The sequence below is a fragment of the Mugil cephalus genome, chromosome 2 (genome assembly GCF_022458985.1).
Source record: "Mugil cephalus isolate CIBA_MC_2020 chromosome 2, CIBA_Mcephalus_1.1, whole genome shotgun sequence".
Classification (NCBI taxonomy): domain Eukaryota; kingdom Metazoa; phylum Chordata; class Actinopteri; order Mugiliformes; family Mugilidae; genus Mugil; species Mugil cephalus.
Window position 1 is genome coordinate 15,863,015 of NC_061771.1, and position 12,191 is coordinate 15,875,205.

Consider the following 12,191-nt stretch of genomic DNA (forward strand, 5'->3'; position numbering starts at 1 on the left):
AATCTTCAAATGTCTTGAATCTAAATCTAAAACTGATTTAAATCGACTGAAAGAAAAAGCAGACACATTTTAAAAGCTGGCATGTGGCAATGTTTGCTATCTTGAATGAATGATCGACAGCGTAATTGTTTCTAAAACGCTCTCTCATTTGGTTTTTAATAGCATGGGTTAACATGAGAACTTAAATATAAGTCACAATCAAAGTTTTAAAATTGTCTTTCCACGAGTCAGCCCGTGAAACTGCAGTACCGCCGCAGATGGGTGAGGTAAATGAAGGTGACCCCAGCGTTTGTGGCCGCACAGAAATCCAAGTGTGCTTGTGTGTGCGTGTTATAAAGACAATGGAAGATGCTAATAGTTGAAGGACAGGCGTAGCAGCCACAGGGTCCCAGAGAGGGGGATAAGGGAGAAGAGGAGGCCAGGATGGGCCAGAGAGAGGTGGAACCCAGGTCTATGCCCAGGAATAACTCACGGGAGCGACCAGGCCCCCCGCCCAGCCTGTGGGGTGAGAGACCTTGGAGTTGGACCCCAGCCAGCTTAGTGGGGTTCCTGCTCAGACACACGGCTACAGCAGAGGCCGGGGATGGAGCTGTAGAGAGATGACAGTGTGCTTGTGTGATATGAATGCGTCTCCTTCACCCTGGCAGACGAGGTGTTGGCAGAACATCCTAACCCACTCTGTCTCCGAGGGCCACAAAGTCCTGCTATCCTTCCTCGCTCATTTGTTAACCTGCCTTCTCTTCTTCGCGCCGTCCTCGCTCATGCTGAGAGAAGCTACTTTATGTATGACCAGTGCCATTCAAAATCACCTCTCTACTTTGGTGCCGTCCTCTGGCCGCCGTGACAATGAGACAACCCAGAAACAGAGCAGCTGGATTTCATGAAGGCAGTCATTTGCTTCACACCTTCTGTTTAGTGTTGATCTATTGAACGGCCCCGCGGATAAATGACGCTTGCGTGCAGGTGACAGGTGCAGTGTGGACTCTCAGGTGGGAATAAACTGGTAAAATTAATGTGATGTTTTCAGGCCAGACTTTAGATTTAAAAAAAAAAAGCCTCAGATATTTGCGTTTATTTAACAGGGATTTTACTGCAGTGGCTGGTTGTATTGTGCCAACAATTTTTTGTTTGATTGATCATTTACTTTATTAAACGTGAGACCAACAATCTAAAACTCATGTGTGTTTAGTTTACGGCCATGTCTTAAATTAATGTTCATTTATTTTATCTAGCCATGATGTGGTGGATGTATATCCAGTAGTTTGTTCTTCACTTTATCTGCGAGTGTCGAGTTTTTCTTTTTTTTTTTTTTGGATTAAAACACACAAAGCCTTATTTAAAAACAACTTAGGCAGCTAATTAAATAGTTAAAGTAGTCAGGATTTTCTGGTCCTGTTCTGACACTCTGTGGTTATATACATTAATGTTCAACTTTCCAGTCCTGCAGTTCCCAGTGTCGCCACTAGATGCCCTCAGACCTTCCAACCTGATCCCCTGCACCTGCCAATACCTCATTTCTTGATGAAATAACACGAAAATCATGCTTATTTGTAAAATGACGTGCACAAAGTTTTCTCAGAAGTCAGTCTTCTGACTGTATGAGTATTCTAAGTATTCTTATCTAAATACACTTTACATTACTGACTTGTCCATGTAGAAGTTTTCCAAGTATCTGAATCATTTAAAACTGCTGCCGTGTTGTTTCTGCTTAAGTAAAAGCTCTGATCCCTTGTTACCTCACTGGCTGTGAAGATTTGTCTACATATCAGGAAGCGTGAAAGAGTGCAGAGCCACAAAATAGTGCTGATTGTCAAAAATTACATTTTTCCAGACAACTGGTGTAAAGCAGAGATGTCAATATTTCAAACAGTAATTTAAAACATTCAGTAAACCAAATAGTGTAAATCAATACACGACAAGCTCCGTTTTGGGCATGTTGCAAAAGCAACATGCATATTTCATGCGGTTGTTGTTATTGTGTCTCTGGTTGTTTGACATTAATGTTGTTGCTAATCCTGAAAGAAACCCTGCTGCTTCTGGCAGTAACGCAGCAATTAATTAATCTGTAGTTATGAATATTTATTAGAATGACATGACAACTTGGGAGTCAAGCTGGATTGCTTTTATTCATATAGCTACACCATATAATCATTTTTAAAATCTCCTCAAAGGGCTTTGAAAAAAAAACCCTTCAATGTTGAATCAAAATAAAATAAAAATCATATGAAGCGAGCCCATCTGCTATTTCTCAGCGTAAATATGAATAGCGCCGCGCATTTACAAAGGTTTTTCTTCTTCAAACTTTGATGAAATCATTGATTTTGGATATTTCTCCCTCTCATCTGTGGCATCATCTGAAGGGCACCTTCTCTGGACTTAAATGAGCGATGGTGTCCTTGAGCTTGCGTGTGTTTTTACGTGGGCGTGTGTTTTCCAGTGTGTGTGTGTGCGTGTGTCATACACATGGATTGGCATCTTTCCCCTTTTGCTGCTGGCAACCCTTCAGCATGGCTAGGGAGCGGACGGGGGTGCCACTGGAGAATGATAAAGTAGTCACAAGGCAGGTCAGTACATTCATTAAGGCGATATCTGTTAATAAATATGGATCCGCTTGGCACCGACTTGGCAAAGCAGAAGCTAAACGCTCCTATTGAGCGTGAGTTTTAGAGATGTTGCTCATGCGCTGAACGGTAGTCGCAGTGCAAAAAACAAACAAATCTAAAAAAAAAAAAAAAAAAGTTGCCAGCGTAAGTGGTGCGTTTGATGGTGGTGTTTGTTTCTTCGCGCTGAGGCCTGTGATTCAATAAAGGTGAGGAGGAGTGGGCGTACAGTGTGTGAGATCTCTAAAGGAGGCGTCCAAGAGCTTCACACAATCACCAAGACAGCTCAGAGAGGCAGGAGCAGGCGAGTGGGAGGGAGAAAAAGGGAGGAAGATGGAAAGAGTCAGGCCCTCGGACAGCAGGTGAGTGTGTGAAGGCAGGGGATGACAGATGCTTCTGTCAGCGTTCCAACAGTCGCCGCTTTGTGGGAAGCGGCGCAGATGCCTTCTCCCCCTCTCCCTCCATGACTTCCCTCCCTCCCATCCCTCCCCTCCCCTCGACAGGCCGTGATGTGGGGATAACAAGACAGGAGCAGTCCTCTCAGCAGTAAAGTGACCACACTGGCACAGTGCTACATGTGGACGGAGGGCGGGGGCGAGGTGATGGAGAGGTCCGGTGCCGGAGCCCAAGGCTTAAGGAGGTCTCGGCGGCGGTGGGGGTGGGGTTATAAATGTGGGGGTCAGCGTGCGAGGACAGGGGAAGGGCTCTCTCGCTGGGCTGTGGGAACCAGCTGAGACGCGGGGTCCGTGGCGGTCCTGCCTGTGAGGAAAGCAGATGTTTTCGCTCGGGGGTGTGCCAAGTTTGCGGAGCAACCTTCAGCTGCTTGGAGGTCAGGTCTTTAATAAGGGGGCTGGGCGCAGGACATTTCGGAGGCAAATGCTTCAACTTTGATACAACAACATATTAATTATAGTGGTAGACCATAGGGCAGAGGGTTGTAGCGGAACATCCCACCCCACTGGTTTGGAGCCTCCATCAGGCTGACATTAGCCAAGACTGGCTGGCAGAATTACTGCTGTCCCAGCATTAGCCCTCTTTTTTTTTTTTTTTTCAAGCAGACCTCACTGATGCAGAGGTAGCAGTTTGGACTGGTTGAACCACAGCTGAGTATTATGTCTGAGGCGACATCCAAAAGTAACAGTCTCCGACAAATACTACTACAGTGGATCAAATGACTACACATAATATGGAGGGTGTTACTTAAAACGAAGAGTCCACCGAGAATTAACATCCTGTTCTGGAGCTTCTAACACTTTTTAGTGCAGTTCAGCCACTGAAACGTTAAAATTTGATGGCGGCGATGCACTGAAACACATTTCCATCAAACAGGCTCACATAAGACAGAGGAAGAATGAGTAGGTGGTGAGGAAGTTTGAACACCTATGAACTAAAATGACCCAGATTTTCTTTTTCCCCAGCAACTAAATACTAAATCACAGGTCTTCAATATGGGGTCTGCCACCCCTAGGTGGTCCGTGGAGGTACTGCAGGGGGGGCGTCGCAAAATCTTTGATTGATTAGACATTTTTAATATTTTTTTTTCAATGTTAGCAGAAGAGAAGCTAACAGTGTAGCAGCCGCCCTACTGTTGCATGTTTGATATATATATATATATGAAGCTGTGTATTATTTGAATAGCTTAACATTGGATGCAAAATGACGGTAATAATGTATATTTATAAAAGGCACTAGGGGGTCCTTGGCCTGAGAAACATTGAAGACCTCTGTTCTAAATGAATATTGCACTAATATTGCACTAATATTCAACAGGGATGCTCACGCTGCACTGTCTTTCCCCTCTGAGCAAAGTGACTCACAGCTGTCGCGTTAGCCACGTATTTGCGCATGGCTAATGAAAAGTCTGAGTCTCTGCAGCTTCACTGCGAATAACTCAACTTTTAAACCAGTAAGTTAATTCACGACTAACGCCGACATTCTTCCTCTGTTTTGTCTAAGCGCGGCAATAAAGGACATTTTGAAGGGCTGCACGAAATAGGACAATTAGTTTCATCATGGAGCCACGACGATTACAAAAAAAAAGTGATCGTAAGACTCTATCACTTCCCAGCCCGATGAGTTAAGAAGGGAGTTTCACCTCATCTCAACCTTTGCATTGATTTTCGAGAGAGTGGGAGATCTGGGGATTACTTTGGAGAGCAGCGATGAAGACCTAGCTTATTGGGTCTTTTTTGTATTTGGCAAATGGGCTTGACAAAGATGGAGGAGACAAAATCTAGGGCTTACAGCTGCGGCACCCAATCGGGGGAACTTGAAAGCAGCGCTGGGATGGGAAGCTGGGAGAGAGGGTACCTCATTTAGGAGTGGTGAATTTGGACAGGGGGCATAGGGAAATGCTTAAAGTAAACCACAGAGGCCCCAACAATCATCAGGAATTGAGACGTTTTAAACCTTTAACGGGGGACTGCGATCAAAGCGGCAGCGGATCCTCACTTGAGTGTGAAAGAGGAAACCGGGGGGAACAGAGGGGATTGGGGGGGATCATGGCAGGTTGAAAACGTAAAATCAGCACATTAGCTTTATAAGGGCATCAGAATATAGATGATCTGGGGATCATTGGACCCATGGGGAACCAAAGAGAATCCAGTATGTACCAAGCCGAGCGGAGGAGAAACGAGGCCACTGCCGACAGAAAAGCCTCCCTTATCAAAGATGCAGTTAGAGTGGGAATAGCGTTTCTCAACTCCCACAGAAAGCAACTTCATACACACGTTTCATACCAATACTGCAACATTACCTTGACACAAATAAACCTAATGACGTTTTGTGATGAGCCGCTTTCTTCGCCTCGCACTTTCTTTCCCCGTCTTCAAGTCATTTGCAACTCTGACCATCATTTCGTCTAATCAGAGAGCCAAAGAGAGACACCTTTAAAGGTTCATCCTTAAGCTGCTCTCTGTTATATTTTATGATCTAACGCCTGCCGGGTCAACGTATGGACCTCACGTCTCCTTCCCCCCCTTTTAAACCCACCTCAAATAGAACACAAATTAGTCTCTCCCAGTCGCAGGGCTAATTCAGAGGAGCACTAGCCCTGAGTAGCAGGGGGTTCTCGCCCGTGCTGAATTATAAATCAAAGAGCACTTACATAAAAACCGCTTGCTAATTACGCGTTCGCTTCAGCCTTTTTTCTCCTTTACCGTGTCACTTTATACAGGCAGCGATCACCAGGAGACAGGGGAGTTTTCAGAAACCTGTGACTGGCTTTGAGACGCCTAAGTGACCAAGTGAAGACGATAGAAATTATTTTCCTGTGATTACCACGCGCTGCCCTGATGTTAATGCCCACCACTTGGGCTCTGTCCTTGATGTGCGCTCAGCAGGAACGGTCCTGCGAGGCTACAGAAGTAGCTCTTGCGTTTCATCCCTCCTGTACCTTCAGCTTAAGATATTTTTATCTTCAAAGTCCCTCCTCCTCTGCACTGTATTTGTGACTTCCTCATCCTCTTCATGTCCTCTGAGTGTCATTCTACAAACCCCCCCACCCCCTCCTCGTCTGTGAGGCAAACCCATTTATCACCGACCAAAGGAGGGCCTTCACTTTGTCTGTTTTTCAGGCTCTCCCCTCCATAAGCTGCTCTCCTAATGAAAGGGAGTGCCGCGTCCCGGCCAGTCCACCGAGACCGGAGGGGGCAAGAAGTCCAGTTCCAAGCCCGGCGTGGGGAAGTAATTACCCCTCTGGTGGACCGCTGAGAGGAGCCCTGCCTGCCGGCCAGAGCAACTCACACACTGTGGACTTTCGCCTTGCAGGGCCCGTGGCCTGGCCCTCATTGCTGGAAAGGCCCCTGAACCTGAATGTCACATGACCCCGGACGGGGGCGATGGAAAGGGGTCGACTCAGCGCCGCCTTGGACTGGGTAGCCGGCATTGGCGAAAGGATCGGAGGACCGGTGCCAAACCCAGCGGAGGAGAGGAGAAAATGGGGAGATGGAAGAGGAGGGGCTTTGACAGGAAGAGGAATGGACTGTCAGGGAGAGATAAATAACGAGGGGAAGGCGGGCAGCAGGTGACCCACGGCAGGGCTGCCTCGTAGGGACAGTGACCGGCTGACCTCCGGGCTGACTCTCGCGGGGGCCACCCACTGGTCACCTACATCCACTCTGTCACAATGCACCGGAGGCCGGGGGCGGATGGACGGCATGACGAAGTACCGCGAGGCAGAGATCGGGATCACCAGCGGACTGCTATTAAAAAAAAAAAAGGAGTGCGATGTTGATGAGCTCTGGCCAGAGGAGGAGCTTTAGGTCAAGGAATTGGAGCACAGATCCACGTTTTATAACACTGTGTCCCACAAACCAGCCTGACAGACTTGAGACTGCACGGTCTGTACACGCTATGAGCGCAAACATGAGGCACTTTACTTTTTGCTGCGTCCATTCAGAACCACCGTGTACCAGTACTTTACAGGTTGAGCTTTTTGAAGCGAAGAACATAATTACCTTTTATGATTCACTGTTGTTACCAATAAATTATACCCTGCACCACAGTGGCAGTGCAACTGGAGAAAACTCATGGAATATGAAGGAAGAAGATTAAAAAATGACAACAGAAAATAAAGGAGTGCAATTCAAGGACCACAGAAGTCAATGGAAATGTTTATTCAAATATTATTGATGCTGACAATCTCAAAATTAATTTCCCTTTGTCAAATCATCTGAATTGGATGTTCACAAAAGCTCCAAACGTCTTAAAGCTTTGAACTCCATTAATTCTCACATATTCTAACACTGGATTGGATTTTGCCTCATGAGGATGAGTATAAGCAGTAATACTTTAACTTTAAGCGTATCACTACTGTAACTTAAACAAAGAATTTAAAATACTTCTTCTGCAGCTGCTTCCTGTAAATGCATCTATTTAAAATATCAGCGGATACGACACTCTGCTGCATTTCCATCTGCGGATGCCATCATTGTGAACAAAGCCTTTCTGAAAACTTCACACAAATTGTAACCTGATGTGTCAGGAGCTGATTCATTTAAGAATGTAAGCGCTGGCTTATCCTGAAAAAAAAAAAAAAAAGCTCCCTCTGGCTGTTTTTTATCCCCTTCTCTACTTTTTTTTTCTTTTCATCATGAATCAGTGTCTGAGTTTCTAATGTAATTTACTTCAGTGAGTTGCCTGGGATGCCCATCATTCTCTCTATCTCTTCCTGGTGTTATTGATCCTCCTCCCCGACCAATTTGAGATCTGCCTCCACAGGAGCTGCTGCATCCATATCTGCACCACTGGACCAAACCCGGCCAGTGACAACCGCGCTTCTTCACTTATGGTATCAGTGGATTTCGGATTTTCACTGACTCCGTAGTCTCTAAACTACACCGAACTGTTGAATAAAGTCAACTTCTAACGGTGTTCACTTATCTAACACTGTATTGTTTGTTTGGCTAAAGCGACTCATGAATGAACCTTTTGTGATATTAAATATCATCGACCAAAATCATACCAGTGAGCAACGCTGTTAAACGTGTTGTTCAGGTTGAGACACACATAAACTCGGTCCCGTAACGCTAAAGCTCTAAAGTATGAAAGCTTCATTAATTAATAGTTCGTTAATAGTCCCTGTCCCTTGCTTGGTTAACATTTAAGACGTTTTACGCATCCACAGCTCGTTCAAAATGCATTTGACAATGAAATGAATGAAAAAAATCGTGAGCCTTTATCTTACTTGGGGATGAATTTTGTCTTTTTGAGGCAAACCTGAGCGGTGTTAACTCCTGCAGCCAGCTGGTGCTTGAATCATCACCCTGATAAAAAAGTAAAATAAATAAATAAATAAACTCTGGAGAAGCTCGTGGATACCAAGTAGATTAGCCACCTTTACCTAACCCCAGCAGATTAGTTGCCTAAACCTGCTGAGACACAAAGCACGTGTACAGCTTCGTCTCCTCAATCATTTCATTTATAATGTCCTCCTCCGAAAGTGGGCAGTCATATGTGTGATTTCTGAGTCAAGGGTCAACAATGATGCTGCTGTCATTCAAACCTTCATTCAAATAAGGTCCAGAAAAATGATAAATCATTATTATACCATGGTCATCGTATTTTTATTTCATTTTTAACCTGTCATATGTCATTTCAATGGATTTTTAAATGACTACAGGTATAGGAAAGTCAAGTCAAGACGTATTTTCTTGTCCCCGTTTTAAATAAAAAAATACATAATACCGACCTAACTATTTGCCGCTCGCATGTAAAACAGGTTTTGCTTGCTGTACCTATTTATCCTATTCACTCACTCCCAAAACCAACTTGAACCAACTCTCCAGCTAACCCCAGATAAACTTTGGAATATATATTATTCATAATTCTGACACATGTGAGCAGGGGGAGTCTCTTTTTGTGTGGACAGGATATAAAGGGAAACTTATACCTTCCACTATTTAAAAAATCCTTTCATTAGCATTTAGGAAAGTTCCTGAGATTTTTTATTTATTTATTTATTTTTTTACTGTAAAAGGTGACGGCAAGGAAGCAATTTAAAGGCACGGGTCAAATTAAATTAGATTTGACCCAGTGAACAATATGACTTCCTGTTGGAAGAACTGTGGACTTATTTTGACATTCGTAGTCTTGATTAGGCCATAGTTTGTGGTCAGAGGCGGCTCCTGGGAAACAGTGTCTCACTGCTGTAAGACAAGACGAGTGTGTGTGTGTGTGTGTGTGACTGGGCCTCTGTGCAGTCCTCCAGGCACATCTTCGCCCCAAGGCAGTCAAATGAACCCCATCCCATAATAGTCTGGGCTGTGGCCTGAGGAGAGGTGACAGCGGGCCAGGCTGGAGTCGTCATGCCGATGGCCAGTGCAGAAAGTCGATACTCGGTGAGGAGGGGAATTGAGAGGAGGGAGCAGAGCAAGGGTTGAAGGAAGAGCAGATCAATCTTGCTGTTTGATCTTGCACAGGCTCTGAATAAATGTATATTTTAAGACGTCTCTTTTTTTTTTCAACCCCTCTCTCTGCGCAAACATTGACATTTTTCATGTTGATTCTTGACTTTTGTGGATAGAGATTTGATTTTATCCAACATCTTCGGCTTGTTATTCCTTCAGTGGTTTTCCTGTGCTCGCGCTAAGGTGGCCGTCCACGGGTCAGGGCGCTGCCGAGTGTGGCTGTGATGCGGGCGTGTTCCTCTTGGTCTGCTGCTATTCTGGCCGACATCCGCCGCAAAGACGCACACACACACACACGAGCGCGAGCTCCACAACCAGACCCGCGGACTCACACCAGGCTTGCAGCTACTCCGACTCCAAGGTGCATTGTGTTTGGTCACAGCGCAAACTTTACAGACTTCTTGCTTACACTTGCTGCTGCTCGACACACACGGAGGAGTGAAGACAAACATTTTTTTTTTTTTTTTTTTATCATTCAAAGCTCACTGATGCAAGAGTGACGTAAAATGCTCCAACGCTTGGACAGTGCCAAATACCAATGCACAAACGGTAAACAGGGTTGCGTTGAGTTGCGTTCGGTTCCAGAGGAGCTATCAGGCGAACTGTATGAATATGGATGATTAAAACAAACGTCCCGTCAGCCTTACAATGCGGAGAACTTTTATATGCATGGGCTGTCACTTATTAGCAGTGTTTATTAGCCGCTTCGCTCCAATGTATCGCAATAAGTACAAAAGATTAAGCTCGAGTTCATGAAGACGTTCGGTGTCCGTGGGTTTAAAATACACCTCCAGAAAGTGCCAAGGGTCTGGGAGGATTTGGCCCATTTACAGCCCTCTCCTTACTCCTTCCACCACATGGCTATCCATATTACATCCCCCGATCCCTGAAGTCCTTCTCGCCCTTGATCTGGTTTAAATAATAGGCTCTGCTGCCGTAATTATGATTTTGTCTCGCTCACCGTCGCTGGATTAAAGTGTTTCAAGGTTGGACAGATTGGAAATAAAGAGGGATTTGAGGGAGAGAGCTAATGAATTGCGCCAAAATGGATGCTCGTCTAAATTATTTATTGTTTGTATGATATTAAAGCTATGTGGTGATTACCAATTTAAATGTCTGAAGGGCGAGCCGCGTTACGTTACATACATGGGATGTAAAAGGGGGGGAAAAAAATGAAAACTGCTACTTGTCAGGCCATGCCTCTGTAATGTGCGTTCAAAAGACCATGTTTATTCCCTTGTTGCTCGAGATGCATAAATTATGCACCAAGACTGGGTGCGAGACTGTTTTATTTTCTGAAATCTATCACAAATGCTGCAACACTCAATGAAAGATCGAATGAAATTACGCAAGTTAAAGTTTTTCAGATGATTAAAAAAAATATATATATATATTCTCTTGCCCGGGTCCAGACAATTTGGTACAAACGCCTAATAGAGAATGGGAGGATTTGAATGAATTTGAACGTGACATTAAAATAGTTTAAAAATGTGGGACGACAACTTTTGCAATGCTCCCGATATGACCGACAGGTTTTAACACGGGAAGTACTTTTATTTGTTGCCGCACATTTCTAAAATTAACTTTGACCACTTAAATTAGAAATGTAACATTTTCAGTCCACAACGAGGGGACGACAAAACACTCAAACAGGAGGTTCAGTAGCAGAGAAGGTCCTCGTGGCTGAAAGCACCAGAACGGCTGCTAATGTTGTGCGGTGACTCTGATGAAGGTTGTTGTACTGATCTCAGAAAGGAAAAGAATCTAAAAAATTAAAAGCTCTCTATTATGTAAAATCATTACCAACACGTTATATTCAAAACGAATGACAAACTATGACACACTGCATTTTTCATTCTATTACTGGTGCATACATTGGCAAAATGCCTGTCATTTATTGTGTCTTATTTTTATTTTTTTTGTAAGCTCACTGTGTGTTTTTTTTGCATACGAAACCTTGATTAACTTGTAAAGTAACTCCAAGGATGCATTTTTTTAAGGAATTATAAATTAGCATAAGATGGCACAACTTAGATGAACTATTTTCAATTAGTATCAGATTTAAAATAAATAAAAAGTTGTATTAATCTACACAGTAGATTATTCATATTAGACAGTTATATGAATAATCCTTGCTTTAATCAGCATTTCACTCCATCAGTATCTCCGGAGTGTGTCGGCAAGATGTGTGTTTGATTTTCTTACTCCACCAAAAGACTTAAATCTCTTGTGCAATTGAATTTTAAAGCACGGTAATAAAACTGAATGATCCGCACCTAGAGGAATATTTGACATAAGGAGAGAACTGAGGTGCTTATGGGATTCCACTCTGTCAATATGGATCTTAATACCACTCAGCCTTTCCATTTTATGTAGGCTCACTGTGTGTGTGTGTGTGTGTGTGTGTGTGTGTGTGTGTGTGTGTGTGTGTGTGTGTGTGTGTGTGTGTGAGTGTGTGTGTATTTCCCCCTTTCTGGGAAGGACTCTGCAGTGTGCTCTATTTTGTATTCTACAGTTCACAGTTTAGTGTGTGTGTATGTGTGTGTGTGTGTGTGTGTGTGTGTGCATAAGGCCCTCACAGGAGCTGCAGTGGACCATAGTGTGCGACCTGCGCCGGCCCTCGGCAGCAGGCTGCGAGCTAATAACACAACAGCGGAGCCCGCAGGACTGCCTGTGTGCCGGC